A 22,703-nucleotide genomic window follows, 5' to 3' on the forward strand; every position below is an offset into this window, starting at 1 on the left:
GTCCAATTCTGTTTTAATTAGTCTTAATTAGGTACTAGTAAAATTGAAAATATCAGTGACATCCAAAACTTGGCTTATATGCGTATGAATGCATATTTTCTTTGACAGTTACATAGTACCCTATTTAATTGGATTAAAAACAACAAAAAACTATAGTTTTACAACCCAGACCAAGTTGACTCAAACTGAATTAATTCATCAATTGATCCTATTTAATTATATTAAAAACAACATGTGTAAGATTTTGAGAATATCCCATGTATTCCTCTAGTATTCCTCTAGTACACCAACATGCACGTCTTTCTAATGATTTACATGCACTCCTTAAACAGTTTAACAAAAATAATGAATGATTAATCCAAAGAAAACAACAAACAAGCTGCTTCATATAAAAAGTTTATTACATAAGATTACATAAGCAAAATAATCATTTTGATAATAAATCAAGATTATACTTCAACCAAACCATTATAAATTTATTGTGGGGTGGGGGGGGGGTAATGTAAGCACTAAAACTAAAATGGGGGAAATGTCTGGGGAGGGAACATCTTAGGGCGGGCGTCCGGAATTCCTGCTAAGGGCGACAGTGTTGTTAATGTGTCTTTAGAAGAAATAACTGAAGGAAAGTACTTAGTGGTGTATGCCCATCCAGAAGCATTTCTGAGCATATCAATTGGAACAGCAATATTGAATGCATTTGAAAGAGATATAACTGTTTCATGAATTGCTTTTGTTGAAGCCCACAAGTCATGGTCCTTTAATGGTAGCTTTCCTATTAGGGAATTTTATACTTATTTTTTACTCTACAATCTAGCTCTCTTGTCATAAAATGAGAAGTTTTATTAACCAACAGGTTTTGTGTTTGAACCTCACAAATTTTATAATACCAAAGTCCCATCATATAATCCTCATCACAATCAGCAGCAGCATTATCATATTCATCATCATCATCATCATCGTTAGCAGCAGCATCATTGTGTTGTATTATCAGAATTCAATACAAATACAAACACAACCATTACAACTCTTACTACTACTACTACTACTAATTAATTAATTATCTACTACTACAACAAGAACAACAACTACGACTACTACTACTGATCTTACTTCTACTACTACTAGTCTACTACTACTAGTCTACTACCCAGCGGACATCATTCTCTACACCATAGCGACCATGAATTAATATTTGATGCCATGTACAACATAATTCGACTTATTACACAAAACATGGAATACACAAAATGAATGAAAATGCTTTAAAATAAATGCAAATTTGAAATTTGAAACAAAACAACCTAAGCAATACATAATAAGAAACACTACATTATTGAAACACTGATACCATGAACATTTTAGGGTGTAACACCTTATGTACATGTACCAGACCTTTTATGTACTACCCGCACTTTGAAACTTTACGTACCACCTACATAAAATATAGGTGTTATTTCCATTCATTCATAGCAGTCCTAATGAATTAAGGTCATTCTCTAAACATGATTAAAGTCTAAAGAAGGAAATAATTTGATTTTTTTACAGTTTGAACATTAAGGTCATTCTCTCTTCTCTTCAAAGTATCACATTTCAATTATACAATATAATACAAACATTTTAGACTTTATAATCCTTAGTCAGGAAAAGATAAGAGACAAATGAATTTTTATAATTTACTTCAATTTCAGGTAAGACTAATAAATCATTTATTAAGTACTACATGTACTTGGGCTAATAAATTAAACTAAGACACTCAGTGACACTTAGACAATCTGACAAAATATAAAATCTATGGCCAATATAGATCTATAAGTCTAAATTCATAAATACTATCACACAAAATACATTTCATCAATAACACACATTCATATTAAATTAGTTATCTCTTTATATTATAAATATGGTACATAAAGTGTCAGATAGTGGTACATAAAGTGTCGGTACATAAACGGACTGGTACGTAATGTGTGACATTCAACATTTTAAAAATCAGTTAACAATATATGGACTTCATTGTTTTGCATATACGCAATCAAAGCATATTTATTAAAAATTAAAACACACTGTTCATGGCTGTATCTTTTTATTTATACATGCATCAACTATTCTGGTTATTAATACATTTTTAAAATTATATATAAACAAGAGCACCACATTATGGGTGCCAAGCTAGGCTGCGGTGCAGTTTTGAATAAATGAAATTTATTAAAAGAATTTTTAGAGGTTAGTGACCTTGACCTTTGACCGAGTGACCCCAAAATGGGTGTGATGTGTAGAAATCATCAAGGTGCATATACATGTGAGGTTTCAATGTTTTAGGTGGAAGCACTTTGATTTTTGAGCCTATGTAAAGGTTTTAGCACGACGCGGACGTCTGACGACGAGCTGTCTATGACAATACCTAGGGTTTTCCCCGAAAACAGCCGAGCTAAAATTGAGCGCCATTAGTCCAATTTTTTGACGCTCTTAAATATTAAGCTACTTTTTATATGGGTAATGTTTGTAGCAAAGAATTTAGCCCATATAAAAAGTATCTCTAAATTCTTTGCGCGTCTTATAAATAAGACTAGAGCGCCATATAAATTAAATGGAAAACATACATTATGTCATTGTCAAGAAAAATAAAGCTGTAAAAATCTCACCTGCTCGTCTTTGATGTTGCAATTAGCACATTCAGCATTTTCAGTATCTACTAAATAAATATATGAAAGTGCCAAATGTCCAAGATACCATGACGTCCTCCTCAAAATGTTAGATCCTTTGAACTCCATTTATTTTATCCCTGATTAATCCTCTCACACATGAGGCCTACATGTAAGATTCCTTGTAATGTTCACAGCGTTTATTTTAAATTGTTTACGTTCTCAAATTTTAGCAGGTATTTAATTATAAATATTTATTTATGATTTTGATTTATTTACTATTTCGAAGATACAGTCTTGCAATGTGTTTAGTTAGTCTAAGTTACGTGTTTAGTGATTCTTACAAACAATAGACTGACATAAAAAGTGGCTCCTTTTGAAGCACAAACTGCATCCATGTATATATTACAGCTGGCCCGGTTTGATGGGGCCTGTTTTTGATAATAATTAATTACCATTTTTCACTTCCGTGTTTATTATGTTTACCAACGCCATGATGGAAAAAAGTCCGTTTCCCACAATCCTTAGCGCGCATTCACACAGGTCAGTAAGACCGGTGTGACACAATGACATTGTACATGTGATCTGTGATGTTTACAACGACAAACGTTTAGCCGTACAATCTCCTCATACGATAATGATATACATGAACTGAGCTAAAAATAAACCTGCGTGTGTGTTTACACTAATCTCTATATAGCGAACGTATCTGAATCGGTCATGTTTAAAAATTAAATCATTTAAAACTATGTAATCAAGACAAACTAAACAGGTGTTGAAATACAGTAGTGTCAATTTTGATAGGAGCATCTACACATATCATATACACCTTTTCAGTCAAGAGATAGTAATAAACTCAAAAGTAGAACGATAATAAACTTGAACATCGATATCATTCACTGTAGCTGTTACCTACCTTTATTTTGCACGTTTGTTCACACACAATTACGCATCAATTACGTTCAAAATTTATTGTGTACTGTAAGACTGTTGATATTGAGATCATCCTTTTCAGGTTAATGTTGCGAACACGTTATTTGTCTCCTTAACTAATCTTATACATTAATAATGTAATCATGCGCATGTCATGTTTAAACAGCAGCGTGTTGTGTGATAAATTATATGGAAATTCACCGGTGGTTAGCGTGTGGCTATGATTTTAATTATTGAAAACATCATTTTGAATGGAAAATAATCAAATTATAACGGACAAGAGCTGTCTCCATCGGAAGACATGGCCCCGAACAACGCTTTTTCGAAACCTAAACGCGGACCCTAAGTCCAAGGTCAAGGTCAAAGGGGTAAACATTTGTGTGCGTATGAAAAGGCCTTGTCCATATAAACATGCCTACCAAATATAAAGGTTACATCTAACGCGACACAGAAGTTATGAGCATTTTTTGAAACATAAACGCAAAGGTGTGACGGACAGACGGACAGTGCGATCACTATATGCCCTCTTTTGGGGGCATGAAAATCAACTAATCTGAAAAAATTGTTTTAATGTCATATATAAATATAACACGGTATACAACCTGACAACAGGGTGCATCGCTTTGAATAGCCATAACTGCATTAATTTGCAGCGATTTTCACGAACTTGGCCTTATTCAACGCATAAATAAATTTCCTTTCTGGAAATGCACATATTTTTCAAAAACAGGGTCAAATTGTAAGAAATAACACGATACACAACTCGCGTAACCTATTCGTCAACGATCTGACCCGATTCAAGTATATAATCTTCAGTGAAGATGCTAATCAGGGTCGACGCTTTCAACTTAAACTTTATTTTTGCTCAATAGATACTTTCTGTCACTGTTATGTTTTTTATGCATTTACATGTAGTTATATTTTTTTTTTTACAAAATTGAATCTTCATTTGGCAGAGGCACGCTTTTTGAAATACTGCCTGTTTGCCTCTTTAATACCATGATTTTGGTTTGCTCTATTAAGACTCTTTTTTCTTAGTCTTGCAGTATTGTCTTTAGCTTGGTTTGAATTGAAACTTTAACAAGTCTTCCCTGTTCCCCAGGGGATGTGGATACGCCACGGCAGTGTGGGGTTTGTGTCGACTGTCGCCAAGAATCTTAACATAGCCGATATCCATTGTAACCTGCTACCTGCCCTGAAGCCTTTCCTCAAATCTGACATCATACATATAGAGTAAGAGGTGGATAAAACATGTATCCTGCAATGATGTTTGTATCTGTATCCCACAATGGTGTTTGTATTGATAAATTAACAGCAAATCAGATAAACTTAGCTTTATTTTCACCATGGTTAAGCCATTCCTAAAATCTGACATCATACAGAAAGAGAAAGAGGTGGGTACAAACATGTATCCTGCAATGATGTTCGCATATCTGTATCCCACAATGGTGTTTGTATTGATAAATTAACAGCTAATCAGATAAACTTAGCTATTTCCACCATGGTTAAGACAGTAAACACTGACAGAATTATAATATAAAAATCAATGGTTTTTTATGTAGCTGTTTTACTTGACTTCCGGTATTTTATGTTTGAAAAAATCAATGCATCAATGCAAAGCAAAGTAAAGAATAATTAGACAGTTTGAAAATAATTGAAGTCTCTGTAAGTAGTTGAGAGTAATTGCTATGTGAAAGGCACTTTCAGCTTGATAATAAATAAAATTCTAATGGGCTGTTGCTGAATATGTCACTGAATGTTTTGCAGGTGTAGTGTCATTTTCTGCTTTGAATGGGTTTTACTGGATTAGTCATTGCCTATTTTTTGAAGCTGTTACTGAATAAGTCATTATTTTACAGTTGCTAAATGTTAAATTGCTTTTTTACAGATGCTGTAAGTGAATATGCCAATGTTTTACAGGCCCTGTACTAAACATGTCAATTACTGTTTTCCAGGTGTTGTTATTGAATACACTACAAGACCCCATTCCAAGGCCGGTGTTTGACTACATTGTACGGTCCAACCTAGTGGAGCGCATTTTTTCCATACTGCAGGTTCTTACTTTTTGTTTTTGATTCGACTTGATGATATGTGTCAGCAATTGTCCAAAAATTGTTTTCATTTTCAAGTGAAGTCCATGTAATTAAAGCTTTCTGATATTTAAAGCTTGTTGAGTCTTTGTCCATAAAAGCCAAAATAAGACCTTAGTTAGGACGTGGGGAGAATATCTAGGCAGATTTTTAATCTATTTGAATGATTTTGGTCTTTTGCAAAAAACAAATATGTGATCAAAACCATAAGTTTCTTTGAAGAAAACAGCCTTATGAAAATTATTACCAATGGATGACGTGTTCTTATGTATACAACAACAACATTACCTTTATTAAGCTCAAATCACAAATACAGTGACACAAGAGTATACAGTGACAATGCATCTTTTACAAAAAATTATTAACACTTGTGACATTGTGTTTAACTTTATATAAAAACTGTGAATAGATTTTGTGCATGTGAGCCTTGATATGGGAAAACTGGTCTTAATGCATGTGCAGAAAAGTGTCGTCTTAGATTAGCCTGTCTGCATTTGCTAATCATGGAAGACACTTTCTGCCGGAAATTGAATTTTGCTGAGAAGAGAACAAACAATATCATAAAATAGCACGTGTTGTCCCTTTACAGCCTGTGTAGACTGCATAGGCCAATCTGGGATGACACTTTACACACATGCATTAAGCCCTGTTTTCCCAGAGCACAGTTCTTTTGTTTTACAGAAGCAGAGCTACATTCGTGGCATCAGTCGACAGGGACACAAACCTGACTACCTAGAACTGGATGATGCCATGACCCAGGTAACGGCATTCATTCGTACATAGTTTGTGCACAGGCAGGCTGACTAGCTCTCTGGCAAGACATCTAAAGTCCAGATCCAAATGAGCCTCATTCTGAGAACACTGGTTTTAATTTATGTGTGTGAAGAGACATCCCAGATTAGCCTGTGCAGTCAGCACAGGCTAATCAGGGCAGACACTTTCTGCTATCCTGGTATTTTTTATAGCAAGTCTTTTCTGAACAAAAACCCAGTTAAGGCAGAAAGTATTGTCCCAGATTTGCCTGTATGGACTGCACAGGCTAATCTGGGAGGACATTTAACGCTCATGCATTAAATCTAGATTTCCCAAAATGAGGTTCAATTATTGACAGTTGGTTTACCTGTAGTCACATTGGTTTTTGGGAAATGGTCATGGCATTGTTTCTACGGCCTTTCTCCATCTAAACTGATTTAAGTACGGCCATTGTCTGAGCTATTGTCAAAGCCAGCTGCCGTCCCGCGTCTGCCGTCAGCGTCGTGCTAAAACGTTAACATTGACTCTAAAATCTAAGTGCTTCCACCTACAACTTCTAAACTTCATATGTAGCTGCACCTTGATGAGTTCTACACGCCACACCAAGTTTTGGGTCACTAGGTCAAAGGCCAAGGTCACTGTGACCTGTAATATAAAACTTTAACATAGGCTCTAAAAACTTACCTTTCTTCCTTTTCTTCTGACAAGCTGTCATTTATTCAAAACTGTACCCACAGCCGAGCGTTGGCCACCGCTATGCGGTGCTCTTGATCAACTTAAGCATGTCTTGCTTATCGTTTCACAAATATACGATACAAAGATACATGGCATGAGATATGGTAGACTTTTATAAGTATGCATTACTACTTTGAATATATTTTTATGTTATCAAAGTTCAGATGTTACAATAATTCTGATTGATAAATATCAACACTCAAATGTAACAAGCAGAACAAGCATAGGCATTTTTAAATACCTATTTTCCGAAGTAAGAAGCACTTTCTTTCATCATTATATAACTACAAATTTTACAATCTTTCTCAATCCTCATAATTTAAAGACTTAATTTGTGACTTAGATTTTCGATACAGAAAGGGTAAGTGCTTGTTTTCATGTTTCAGGTATTCAAAAGACTGACCTTCCAGGGATGTTCTGAGCAACATGGGGACAAGATTTTTGCTATGAAAGACTTCATTCTGAAGCTGAACAGGGCCAGAGCTGGGTAAAACCAGTTTATAATTCCATCATCATTCATGTTGCAAATACACATTTTATAAAATGTTACAAAATTGATCTACTTCACTGTATAGAGAAACATCCTGGTAAAGTAAGGTGCTTTTGTATGTATGGACAATAAAATCAAAACTTGATGCCTCCTTTTCTGTGGGGGCATAAGAATAAGAAGGGTACCCGGTACTTACCATGTAAGGGTATTTTATGTCTTTTAAAACCCAAAGTTTGAACTGGAAAATCAGAGGTACAATGAACACTGAAAAGCATTGGTGCTAGGGGGCTGAAACTTCACAAGCATACTATTCAGCATGTGAACTTGCCCACCTCCAGATTTTGATTCAGATGATACCAACATAAAAAGTAACACAAGTGGAATATGGGGGCATCCGTATCTTGTGGACACATTTCTAGTTTCACTTATAGTCTAAAGAATATATTTTTTTGTCCCAAAATGTTGCATATTCAATATCTCATTATTCACTATAAGAAACTATGAAAATGTTCACTGTTGAATAACCTTATGGTGTGGACGGTGGGAAAGCATGGAATTTAGGCTGGAAATATAAATGGAATATATAGTCCAAACATTTGTGTTTACAAGTTCTCATTACCTGCTTGCCAGATTTCGTCCAAACTGTCACACCTCAATGACTTTTATGTTTAAATGAAGGTTAAGAAAGTACTTTATGTTGTCACTAGTTTTTTTCTAGTATGCCTCTGTGTATATATTTACACTTAAGAATATATGCATCATCCCTAAATATCAATATAAATTAATTATTTAACTTTTTGATGGATTTTGTTCAAGTTTAACAACGGAACAACCTTTTCTGTGCAGATGATTGTAAAGAAAGGAATTTCCACTGTGACCAGTTTTGGCTGAACTTGCTTAATGTCCTTTTGTCCACTGTAGATAGCAACCTGAATTATATTTTTTTCTGGATAATATTGATGTAGAATATATGGATATTGAGTGGATTCGTCTGCGACCAAACAGGTGTTGTATGGGCATAAGTGGCTGTGTTGAAATAGTTTCCCATCGGATGCATATTATTTTCCTGAAATATGTTTAATATGTTTAATTTCTTTGTCTAAAATAAGTATTGCATACATGTCAATACAAATATCAATGTAATATTATATTGATGATGAATACAAGAGCCTTCATCCTTTGTTTTATTGATACAAACATTCAGGAGAATGACACACTTGCAGACAAAGCATTACCGGTTTATGTATATAATTACTAATACTGTTTATGTCTGCTCTTAGTTTCAAACATGTATGCAAATGACTGTAAAGTCATTTGTACTTCGTAGTTAAAAAAACCCTGACTATTCCTTGGACACATAGATTTGTGGATTTTTTGATGCCCCCGGATCGAATGATCAGGTGTATATTGTTTTTGGCCTGTTGGTCTGTCATTGTATGTGTCTGTCTGTCTGTCATTGTATGTGTGTGTCTGTCCCAAAACTTTAACCTTGGCCATAACTTTTGCAATATTGAAGATGCAACTTGATATTTAGCATGCATGTGTTTCTCATGGAGCTGAACATTTTTAGTGGTGAAAGGTCAAGGTCATCCTCCAAGGACAAATGTCAAATATATGGCTTCAAAGCGGCTCAGTAGGGGGCATTGTGTTTCACAAACACAGCTTTTGTTTAGAAATAAAAAGGAATATAAATCAAATATTTTCTGATGTGTTTGGGTTTACTTCATGGAGTGGTCAACCAATGAAATCAACAAATTAATGTCCCACAAATTATCATTTTACAGTAATTATCTTTTTGCAAGATGATTTGAATCCCCAGTTTCATTGATAGGACACAATAAATATTTACCATTTAAAGTTTTTCCACTTTCCCAGCTCTGACACTGCTTCCCAAGCCTCGTCGGATGTGAAGCGAGGTCACATTTACCTGACCAGCCTGGTGACCAGGATTCCTACACGGAGACACGCTGACCTCAACAAGTCCAGCAAGTCCAAGACTGACCCTGCCCCAAGCATGTATGCAGGCTTTGAAGGGTTTATACATGAAGGAGTCTCCCTCTAGGGAAAACTGGGCTTAATACACGTGGGAAAGTGTCCCACCAGATTAACATCCATAGGGCTAATAAAGGATGGCAATTTCAGTGTGCTTGTTTTTTTATTTCTTTAAAGGAAGTCTCTTTGTAATGCAAATCAAGTTTAGGCAGAAAGTGTCATCCCTGATAAGCTTGTGCGGACTGCTTATCTTGGACAACACTTTACCTACATGCATTTAGCCATGTTTTCTCAGATCAAGGCACATTTAGTTTTAACATAGTTATTTCAGCTTGATTGCGTCAAAAGCTGTGGGCTTCTAGAGACGCTAAAATGTTTCCTGGGAAGATCCAGTACTTGATGTTTTTGAATAGAGCCTGAAAACACTAAACAAATGTGGATCAAATATGAAGTCCTACTGATAGCAGGAGGGACACTATTTCCACTAGGCCATTATATTCAACACAATTTATATGTAAAGTAATGCAAGAGATTTAAAAGGGGCCTTTTCACAGATTTTTGCATGTATTGAAGTTTGTCATTAAATGCTTTATATTGATAAATGTAAACATTGGATTAAAAAAGCTCCATTAAAAAACAAGAATAAAATTAAAGAAAGAAAAAAAAGTAACTTTCAACTGGCTTGAACCACTGACCCCTGGAGTAAAAGTCTACCGCTTAGACCACTCGGCCATTGGTGCTCATACAATAAGTGATGTATTTTATACTTTATATAGGCAATCCTCATAGTATCCCAAAATATAACGACAACAACAGAACTCTCCAAATTATTCAATCTTTTTGCTCTGCAACGCTTTATAATTTTCTGCTTTTTAAATAATCCAAAGATGCATATAATGGATTTTTCAGAGAATGGTAAATGTTCAGTATTACTGTTGCCTAAAAAATATCATAACTACAACGAAAATTTGTGAATCTGAAACAATTTTTTATTATTTGTCAATTTGCCAAACACGTGAAAAGGCCCCTTTAACATATTTCAAGCTTCAATAAAAGTTTTGTTAAAAATCAGAGGGGGATATTTCAGTTCTACTTTTTACTATGTTATTCTGTAATGTCAACAATAGCTACAACAGTGATGTATCTTTTTTATCTGGGTGTTTGTTTTTTTAACTTTTATGATATAATTATATTTTGAAGTGGAATTCGGTCTTTTGCATTGGCAAATTCGTTCATAAAGCTTAAAAATGTTTTCTATACAAAAAGTATTAAGACAACATTGAACAAAGTTATGCAACTGTTGCTAAAATGTTATTTTATAACCCTGATCCCTGAACCATATGCATTATGTTTGTGCTTTTAAAATTTGATGTGAACCAATTTCAAACCCTTCAGATATACAATTATGTTTTCATTGAACAGAAAGAAGAAGGGAGCAACACTTGATTCTCGAGCCTCAACCATGGTAACTTATATTATTATTATTATTTGATTTCAGCAAACATTCTGTTTTCGTTACTTGGATATGTTCAAGAAATTCATTATTACCCGGGAGGAAAGAGGTATATAAGAGCCGCTCTGTAGGTATGTACATCAGTCTGTCCAAGTTAATGTTATAAGTTTTTGTAGCTTTGTCTTCCTAATTCCTCAAGCAAATGAATTGAAACTTAAGATTTGTCATCACCGTGAGGTGTTAATGTGACTGACACTTTTGTATTGCCCAATGCAAAATAATCCACATATTCCTGAGTTGTTTGCTTTGAATGTAAATAGCAAAGTGGTGTGGAGTACAAGTAACTTGTTGTTTATAGGTTTTGTGCTTTTTGAACCTCAACATTGATATCAGTTTATTTTGCATAAACCTATTTGTTTAAGACTCATATAAAAAATCATGGGTTCTAAAACTTTGGAATGAATAAAAAAAAAATGAATCTGAATAAAATGAGGACAATTCTAACACAGCATGTGACTTGTTTTCTATAGACAAAGAAGGAAATCAAGTGTTGGTTATTCTACAATAAATTATGGGTTGGAGCTTAATGTTTCGAAAATAGTTCCGAATAATAAAGAAAATATTGCAGTAAAATGCACGTGCTAAAACCCGCACTATAAGAAATGTAAAAAATATAGCATGTATATAAATGTAATGAAACAACAAATTGTATATATAGAGGATATTTGTTGGATTCGGTGGATAATCGATTTTAATTCACGAGTGATCATAGAAAATAATATTTTCACGAGTGGCGCAGCCACGAGTGAAAATATATATTATCTTTGATCACGAGCTAATTAAAAATTGATATTCCACCGAATGCAACAAATTTTCTTTTTATTTTATGCTTTTTTTCCACAGTTTATATACATTGTTAAAGAGTTAAACTAAAGAATTTCGCTGGGATAATGACGTCATTTCGTCAAAAAAATGAAATCATATCAATAATTTTCACTGATAATTTCCACTGTTTGAAACAGTGAAATTATGAGTTTTAATTCACTGATATTTCTCTGTAAACCACCGGAAAGCATTAAATAAATGGTGATTAGTGGCATAACCAGGCCTACAAAGAATATTATTTGTTATGAAACGTACTTAAGAAAACTTTTATAGCATGTCAGCTTTTCAGTAGCCTCAATAAACGTGACGTCATTTAGTTTCTACGATTGTTGTTTTCAATGAAAGTGACGTCATTTTCAAAATATTTATGAATGAAATCGACGTCATATGTTTGTACAATTCAATGACGTCACTAAATAGTGAATTTTGTACGAAGAAGGCTGGAGTATTGAAAAATATAGATCACGTCCAAAAGCTTGAACCAAATCAATCATAATCGTGTTAGAATCAAAATAATATTTTTCTATGATGGTTTGTTGTCGAATAACCCACGGTAAGGAGTATAGATAGATGCGTGTTATCAAATCACTCGTGCTTCGCACTCGTGATTTAATTCCTACGCATCTATACTCCTTACGGTGGGTTATTCGACAACAAACCTTAATAGAAAAATATTATTTCTTAAACAACAGCATTTGAATCCTGTTCTTGGGTAGAACCTTTGCTTATTCTCATATGAATAATCATTTGAATACTGGGAGCAAGATCAACCTCCGAACCACTGCCAAGGGATGCTAGTTTACTGACGCAGTTTGAATAAGATATGTAACAGCATGGAATTTAAAATTTGAAGATTTTTAAAAAATAATTTATAAAACTTTACAAGAAAGAAGATCTGTATCACTGAACACTGGTATATGTCTGCTCACATAATACTGTACAATAAATTTTATTCATGGACATGCAATAGTTTGCTTTAAAAAAGGACTTTTTCATGGACTTAATTCATAAATTATTTGTTTTCTGATATTTGAAAAAAATGGTCATTTTCTCATGCGTTTGTGTAAAATTCGTGGATGGGTCAATCCAAAAATTAACAGAAACTAACATCACACAAATAATGATGATTTTGCAGTATTTTATATTCTACATGGGTAAACTAGCATTTTGCCTTTACATTCATAGAATCCTGAGTGGAAAAGTATGTTTGGCTCAACATCCTCCGATAGGTCTCTCAGCTCGTCCCCTAAGTTAAAAACGCTTCTTAAGGCGGAAACCAAAGCAGCCAAACCCCTGACTGGTTCCCAGTCAAGCTCCACTGGCAGCATGGTGAACGTGTCCCAGCTCTCACTGGACAGCACTCTACCCACCCTGGATGCACTCAGGGGAGATAAGAACGCACTACAAAGTAGGTGTTTTAGCTCACATATGAATAATTGAGCCCCTCTCTGGGAAAACGGCTTAATGTATAAGCGTAAATTGTTTTTGCGGATTAGACTGTGCACTCAGCGCAGGCTATTCAGGGATGACCCTTTAAGTAGTAACTTACTTTTTGTTAAAAAGAGACTTCCTTTAAACCAAAACAACCCCATAAAACCTTAAAGTGTTGTCCCAGATTAACCTGTGTGGACTGCACAGACTAATTTGGGACAACACCTTACGCTCATGTTATAAGTTCCATTTTTTCTGAGCACAACCCATATTCCCTTGGAATAGCAGATTGGGTCATTGTCATCATTACTAAACATAGATAAGTGATGTCCTTAAAAACAAAAAAAAACAAATTAGAACTATTGTGTTTAAGCTTCATACATCAATACTTTATAACCTGACCCAGCATGGGATTTGATTTGAAGAGTCACGGCCGTTGATTGTAAAAGAAGTGTATTCTCAGGATATTAAAAACAAATTTACTAGACGAAAGCTCAAAAACAAGGATTAGTTGTCTTGACGGATATTTCGTATACTAGAAAAATTTAAATTTCTTGATAGCAAAAACAACTAAATTCAGCAATAAAAATATGCTTGTGCTCCATGCCTTGTATTTAAATACTCACTTCACCACCAAATAGTTTTTTCAATATATATATATTTTTTTTAATTCCTATTGGTGATAAATAATGGATGTTTTTAAAAAATACAGTTTTTTTTTATATAAACTTGTTATGCAAAATTGGCCTTTTCACATGATTTATGTTTTACCTACCTATAACAGCCCGATACGCTCCACGGAAGTCTGAGCTGCGGGACTTGATCAGAAGCGTCGAGGTTAGTACTCGTCAGACATGGCGTGCCGTGATCTCCTCGAGGGCATCGTCTGGGAGAACCGACCTCCCCCTAGCAACTGGCGACCTCGGGGCCTGCTGGTAGCTCACCTGCATGAACATAGGGGACCAATTAACAGGTTATTTTGAATATCCCTCGAGAATTGACTGGATATTTGATGATTCTGTTTTTTAGAGTAGCACAGCCAAGAAATAACCAAATGTAACTTGTTTATGCTTTGGGAATTAAATCAATTGTCTACAGAAACCATCAGATTTCTTTTGTATGTCATGCTGTTTAATTCTTTCTTTAGCTGAAAAGTTTAGTTATAATTAGTATATCATATAAAATAATGATATCATTACACAATGAAAATTTAATTTTCATAATTTTTTCTCACTGTTTGAAATAGGGAATTACCAAATTTAGATTTCATTTTTAAACACACTGAAGCAAAACGTTATATACTTTATCAAGCATAACGTCTGATGTGGGGTGTTATTGCTACGGAAAAGTACGGTAACCTTCTGTATTTGGGAGCTGTGGCAAGGAGGACGGAGCGCTGGTGTAATAAATGTTCACATAGTGTGCAATGACATCAAATTAAAAAGCATGCCATTTTACCCTTTCCCACTTAAAGGTAATGTGGAAATGCCTATGTGCAAACAGCATAAAATCAGAACAGCCTGCGAGTCACTCGCATTCTGTTCAGGTTTTATGCTGTTTGTTGCTCATCAGTATCCAGTTTGGAGATGAATCCTTAAACATTTGAATCTAGTAAGAAGGGTCTAAAATACAATATAACTTTCTAAGGACTAAAAATGCGTGAAAATACGTATCTAAATGGTAAAGGTTTAACCAGTGGGGTTAATGAAATGATGCGTATAACTGCTTGTATCATAGATGTGAAAAAAATCCTCACTGTGATGTATATTTCAGACTGGCGGTGTGTCATGACCATAGCTTGTTTGTCACCTGTTCTAACGACAGCCAGGTTCAATTGAGGGAATGTGGGAGACTAGAAGGAAAAAACTTCGCAAATCGCTCAAAAGTCACCTTGAAATTAGGTATCTTTGTTATTAAGTCTTCCTTATTGTCCCATAATTTAGTTCTAATATCTTTTTGTTTTAATTATTGAATCTTTTTAGATAAGTTTGTTAAATTGAACGTGAGATGGGTTTATTTTCAGGATCATTGGTGAAATTAAATTATTACAATTTTAACATGCTGACACGAAAGCATGCATTGTGATATATACTTTGAGTAATTATAATCACCACCATATTCAGTACTATGTATCATCATCATAATCATCACCACACTCATCACCATCATCACCATCACATCATCACCACACTCATCACCATCATCACCATCACATCATTACCACACTCATCACCATCATCACCATCACATCATTACCACACTCATCACCATCATCACCATCACATCATCACCACACTCATCACCATCATCATCATCACATCATCACCACACTCATCACCATCATCACCATCACATCATCACCATCACTATCATCTTTATCAAAATAATTATAATCATTGTCATCATCTTAATCATCACCACCACACTCATCACCATCACAATCACCACCAAACTCATCACCATCACAATCATCACCACACTCATCACCATCAACTTTATCAATATAATTATTAGCGAGACTGTTTTTGGAGAAAACTCGAGGTATTGTCATAGCCTGCTCGTAGTCCCAATGCGATGCTATACCGTAACTGTTCCGATAAGGAGTTGATTGACACTAGTTCATAAATTTCTGTTTGTTTTATTCATGTGAATTGTCCTGTGTTTAAATCAATGGCATTTAATCACTTGCCTTCATTAAAGGCTTTTGCGAATGCAACTGGAGATGTTACTTTGTTTTATTAACCTCTATATTAATATGAGCGTTGTTCTGGAAAAACTGGGCTTAATGCATGTTCTTTATGTGTCATCTCAGATTAGCCTGTGCAGTCTGCACATGCTAATCAGCGACAACACTTTACACTTTAATGAAATGTTTCGTTTAAAGGTCTAATCTAAAAAAGAAAATCAAGTTTATACATATAGTGTCGTCCTCGATAAGGTAATGTGGGACGACACTGGGCACATGCATTAAGCCCAGTTATCCCAGAACGATGCTCATATAGATATAAATTAGTACATACATGCCATTGCCAATGACTTTCAGAGGGTCAGGTAAAGCTGCTAACATTCTTTGAGGGCTCCAATTCACTCGCGGCTGCAACTGACAAGGATGCTATTAATGTTTATGAGTATGAGTGCGCCATGAATCTGTCTGAAACATGATAATCAATGATAACTTCAACAATTAACTAGGCTTACTGTCAATTTACTCTGTAATAAATGGATTTGATCCGTTTTAATTTTGTAAATTGAAATCACTGAAGAAAAAACAAAGTGTGAAAAAACAAGTTTGACCAATTGTTTGCCATATTATATTTGAAGTACCGGGTATTTAAGTACTCTGCATACTACACATGAACAGGAATATTTGAATTTACTTTTAAACAAAAATCCACTTTGACAGGAAAGTGTCGTCCCTGACTAGGCTGTGCAGCATGCACAGGCTAATCTGGGACAATATTTTATTCACATTCTTTAAGCCCCCTTTTCCCAGAGCCAGGCTCAAATAGAAGAATTCTCAGCTGTTTGACACTGTAGTTGTCCCTACCATTCAGTGTTGGCTCTGGCAAGACCACTGAGGTGGACTCTCGAACTGTAAACCTTCAGCACCATGGACAGCTGGTGGACATGGCCCACTTTGATACAGGTCTGTATAATCCTTTCCCACTCAGGATGGACATATGCAACCAGCATCAAACCAGAACATCATGCGAGTAACTTGAGTAAGTCGCAGGCTGTTCAGTTTTTGTGCTGTTTGCTAAGTATCTGTATCCTAGGGATGGAAATGAAGTCTTTAGAACTTAAATGTCTAAGAAAGGTCTTCAATTTAATTAGATTTTCTAAGTGGCTACAAACAGGTCAAAATGCATATCTGAATGGTAGAGGGAAAACCAGCAAAAGGGTTTTTGTTGTTGTACCATTGTTGCTCCAGGATTTGTAGCAATTTTTCTTACATTTCTATAGTGAATCACTACCTGCCCAGGTGAGTGCCTTAGTGCCCTTGGTCATCTTGTTTACTTGTTTTGTAGACAACCAGTCAATAAGTCTGTGTTAGCAAATGCATCAGTGAACAGCTTACTGATTGGCTGGGATATATTACTTCAATGCATTACATGCCAGTTTGACTCCTATTGCTGTCCAGTTAGTGCAATGGTTAGTTCATAGGCTTCTCACCAAGGTGACCTGTTTTCAATCCCCTTTTCCAGAAGAATATGAGTTTGGTTGGTGGTCAACTATACTGGACAGGTGGGGTTTCCTTCCTGTACCCCAGCTTCACCCAAACATACAAGACCATACCAAAATTGAATATCTTTCAGTAACAACTAAATATCTAGAAATTGCAGCTACAATGCAAAATTCAACTGAACTTTTGTGGAGTCTGGTAAGTTAATTAGGTAACAGTGCTTGGGCACCCTCTGAGTCCTCAAAAATGCAGCATCAGACGCAGAAAGACCTCATAAACTTCGTTATATGTTTGACTTCTGATTTTTAGGCAACCAGTCGGTGCTGGCATATGCAACTGTGAATGGCTTCTTGATTGGCTGGGACATTCGGTCCAATGATGTTGTCTGGATGCTGAAGAATGACCCCAAAAATGGTATGCTGTGGATTACATGTTCTCTGTAAGAACCTTGTTCTGGGAAAACTGGGCTTTATGCATGTGCGTAAATTGAGGTCCGCACAGGCTAATCTGGGACAACTCTTTTTTGTTAATAGGAAGTCTCTTCTGAACAAAAGGCAGAAATTGTAGTCCCTGATAAGCCTGTGTAGACTGAACAGGCTAATATAGGAAGACACTTTACGCACATGCATTTAGCCCAGTTTTACCAGAATGAGGCTCTTAAGAAAGTATTAGAAAAATAATAAAATAAATTGAAAGATACTCACAAGGAATTCACAGAGAATCAAACTTTGTACGTAAAGCAATTTTCTTTTTTTTATGTTTTCTGGTTGGAATAAAATCAGAAACAAAAAAATTATAAATTCAAGTTAATTATGTATTTGGGTGTTGCTTAGTATGACCAAGCTCTCATTATTTTAGGCAAGTTCATTTTCAGGTCTGATCACTTCGTTTGCCGTGCATCAGTCCCAGTGCTGGCTCTGTGTAGGAACCAGTAGCGGGTAACACGTGTGCTGGGACCTGCGCTTCCAGTTGCCTATAACGACCATAGAACACCGTACAGGTAAGTGAATGATATGTGAACAGTAGACAATGGTTTATGGAGGATTGAGTCTCCAATTATATCATCAGAGTGTGCCATGGCTTATTTGTTATGGTGTTGGCCTATGGGAGTGTTCAGATCTCCATGGGAGTGTTCAGATCTCCATAAACGACATCAAGTGCTAGTTCTACCCAGGAAATAGACTCATTTCAATTAGCCTAGGGGTTTCGATGCAATCAAGCTAAAGTAAATTGTTAAAACCCATTTATTACGTGACCAGCTGCAATGATGCTAATTATTTTCTTTTGTCAAGCAATAATACTGGATGATGTTTAACAATGAATATTTCTTTCTCTGATTCACTGAAAAACACTAACTGAAATTCTCAAAAGGACGCTCAATTGTTTGAAGTTCTTCTTTTTGATATGAATATGAAAACAACGTTCACATGTAGAAAGTCTTTTGAAAATTCTCCATAAGGGTTGAGAGAGTGTTTTTTGCTTCCTCTGCCTGTCCGAGTGGTTGCGGTAGATCAAATGTTTCTCTTCCATTACAATGTCCCCTTGTGGAAGGGGGGTTGTGATGTATTACAAATTTGACTAAATGAGACCAGCTATGTGAAAACTGGGTTTAATGTATGTGCATAAGGTGTCATCCCTATGCAGTTCGCACAGGCTTATCAGGAAAAGCACTTTCCACTTAAATATATTTTTGTCCCCTACCGATTTCACCGGAGGAGACTTATGGTTTGCGCTCTGTGTGTCCGTCTGTCTGTCTGTATGTCTGTGTGTCTGTCTGTCACACTTTTCGAAATTCTGCGATAACTTAAAAAGTTCTTAATATTTTTTCATGAAACTTGAAACATGGATTGATGGCAATATGAACATTATGCACGTTATTTCATTTTTTTCCTACGTCAAAAATTATGGTTGCTATGGCAACACATAGACTAGAAATACTGCTGAAAATGGTGGTTTTCTGGATCCTGCGATATCTTTTAAAGTTCTTAATATTTTTCAATGAAACTTGCAACATAGATAGATGGCAATATGAAAATTATGCACGTCATTTCATTTTGTTCCTACGTCAAAAATTGTGGTTGCTATGGAAACCAAAAAAAAACAAAATCTGAAAATGGTGGAATTTCTGACAATGGTGGAGCCGGTAGGGGACCATATTGCTTGACAATAGCCTCGTTTTGTAAAAAGCTAGTCTCTTCTAAATGCTTATCACGTTAAGGCTGAAAGTGTTCCTGATTAGCTTGTGCTAATTGCACAGGCTAATTTGGAACGACACTTTACACACATCATGCATTACGTCCAATTTTCCAGCCTGCTGTTCAAATGTAAAACATTTTGTTCGCCTAGGATCACGTGTTCGTCGCCTGTTGTCTCACCCAAAGGAACAGTCATGGGTGATCTCGGCAGTGCAGGGTAACAATAAGGTCTCCATGTGGGATATCGAGACAGGTGCCCGCCGGAAGGCTCTGTGGGCCAGCGCTATGTCCACCTTGTCCAAAACACAGGTATGTATTAGTGCCTTATTTTTCAAGACAAGGGTATGACATATTGTTACGGTGTTTAAGACGCAGAAATAACATAATGTAACCTTGTTATACAGTAATTTCATAGTACAAATACATCAACAATTTTTGGTCAGCATATTGTGAATAAAAGTATCATTCATTGTTTAATTCAATTATCTAATGTTTCTGATCTCTACGTTATTTATGTACCATATGTGTCAATATATTTTATAACCGTTTTGGCTTTGGATTCTACCTGCAATTGAAGAAATTCCACAAACTGAATTGCACCATAGAATGCAACCAAGGACAGAAAGCATGCATTTCTCAATAATAATTATTCATACAACCATGTTTTTCAAAATTCTCTATTATTTTTTGCTGACTACTCTGTGAATTTTTTTAGCTAATGCCTCAGTTACCATTCTGTGGTAGATCACCCTCTAAGGCGTTGAAAATTCTACTTCTATTTTATTACCTCTTGATTGGCTATTGTCTACTCAGGTGCCATTTAAAAGTATTTTGGGCACTTTTAGGTATACTACAAAAGCTGAAAATATATAAAAAGTATCCCGTAGTATGGTCGAATGCTTGATAGGTTATTTTCCATACCCAGAGTACATTGAAGTCTACTTTAATAGTACCCGGGGTATGTAACTGTGTCGACAACGACCAATTGAGCTTTATTTCCCCTTGAAGAGTCCCCATGCAGTGTATGGTATGCATGTTGCGACCACAGACAGTAGCACTTTCCTTCTGACTGGAGGTTCGGACATGAGGGTCCGGTTCTGGGACCTGGGCTACCCTGCAAATAGCTTCATCATGGCCAACGCTGCAGACGATTTGACTCAGCACACAGCAGTCAGCTACAGGTGGAGATCTTTGGCTTTTATTGTTTAAAAAAATATTTAGACGCAATTAATATTCTTAATGCCACTTTGTTTTAAAGTATACTTTTTTCTGAAGCTCTGAACATACAAATCTATATTTTTCTTTCAAGTGAAATGTTGTGCGTTTAAAACCCCTTAGATAAAACAGGTAACAGGTAAGAGTACCCATAGTGCAATGCCTTACTTAAAGCCCTGTTCCTGTCGTCTTAGTAAATGCCCACAAAAATATAGGAACTTAACACTATGTCCATCTGAAACAGAAATAAATTATACAACACTGTCCAGTTGGAATAATCAAAACTACTGAGCCCCGGGTTGCTTTGAACTGTATGTATGTACTCATAAAAGATCAAAGAATTAAAAGAGAATAACAGCAGTGTCTAGCAGTGTAACTTGTGTTTTTTCTGTGCTAATGTCTCAGCTGATAGAGGGCCTAGAGGTCATAGTGGAGTTACTGTTAGGGTTATGGTAAGCAGCGCTCAATAGGTCATTGTCAGCTCGGGTACTACTCAAATGTACCCCAGGTACTCTTAAGTATGCTTAAATGTACCCCAGGTACGGAAAATATTCCAACACATACCCGGCCAATTTAGACTGTACCTGAGTTTTATTCCCACCCAAAATCGGATGTCGTAAAACGCGCTACCGAATATGAAACAGAATTCACTTTGAAAAAATGAAACCTGCCTCAATAACGTTTTTGAAGTATGGGTTTGGATAATAAAGAGGTCAATATACACAATTTTGACATAAATATGACTATAATTATTTGGGGAAAAAAGCCGACAACAATCAATTAAGTGTTAGAATTCCTGGGTATGTTTTAGTATATTTACCTACCCGGAATACATTTAAGTATGCATATCATTCATCAGTGTCTAAATTGTGGCATGTCCCTAATTCTGTGTTCAGGTCTCAGTTGATAGAGGGCACAGAGGTGATTGTTGAGTCATACACCAAGAAGCCCGCCCCCACGGAAGACTCTCAGCCCCGGGGTCCCGAGGCCCCGCCCCAGGGTCACAATGACATCATCACTGATGTTGCCTTGTGTCAGGCGTCACAGTGCCTAGTGCTGACGGCGTCAAGAAACGGCGTCGAGAAAGTGTGGAAATAGTGGGTGAGGGATTAGAGTGGTTTGGTTGCGGGGATGAAGATTATAGTTGTTTTGGGGTTTGGGTGTGAGGCTAATGGACTATGACAGTGGAGTGGGTGGAGGGGAGGTTAATTAAATGTTGGTGTTTTCAAAAGGTTGGTTTAAAAGTATAATACTAGGGAAGGCATGGCATATAAGAATGGAGGTTTGTGATAATTGGTTTGTGAGGTTAGGAAATAGGGCAGGGATTGATGGAGTCCGTGGCTTGTGGAAAGTCGCTTGTGCAGATACTGTGGTTTATACCTATATTTATGAAACGTTTTGTATCAATTGTGAAATATATATGAAAAACATCTTATTTATAATAATACTGAGGATATGACCACTTATAATTTTCGTGTGTGTGACAAACAGTTTTCCGTTGTGTTTGTGATGTGTTATCTTTTTCTTTTAAATGTGTGACAACTTTGAAATACTTAGTTGGTAATGAAGTTAAGGAAATCAATTACATGATACATTATTGAAATTATACTCTCATTTGTATTCAAATGTATAATATTATTGTGTGACTGTTATTGTTGTTGTGCACTTGTCTGTTTAGACATTCTTAAAACTGTCAATTTGTTGTT

General features: G+C 35.7%; 1 pseudogene; it reads left to right on the forward strand.

Annotated features, from left to right (window-relative positions):
• The first annotated feature begins 4,680 nt into the window (after nucleotides 1–4,680).
• On the forward strand, nucleotides 4,681–22,121 carry LOC127831444 (phosphoinositide 3-kinase regulatory subunit 4-like; annotated as a pseudogene).
• The last annotated feature ends 582 nt before the right edge of the window (nucleotides 22,122–22,703 follow it).

The sequence above is a fragment of the Dreissena polymorpha genome, chromosome 5 (genome assembly GCF_020536995.1).
Source record: "Dreissena polymorpha isolate Duluth1 chromosome 5, UMN_Dpol_1.0, whole genome shotgun sequence".
In the NCBI taxonomy this organism is placed as follows: Eukaryota; Metazoa; Mollusca; class Bivalvia; order Myida; family Dreissenidae; genus Dreissena; species Dreissena polymorpha.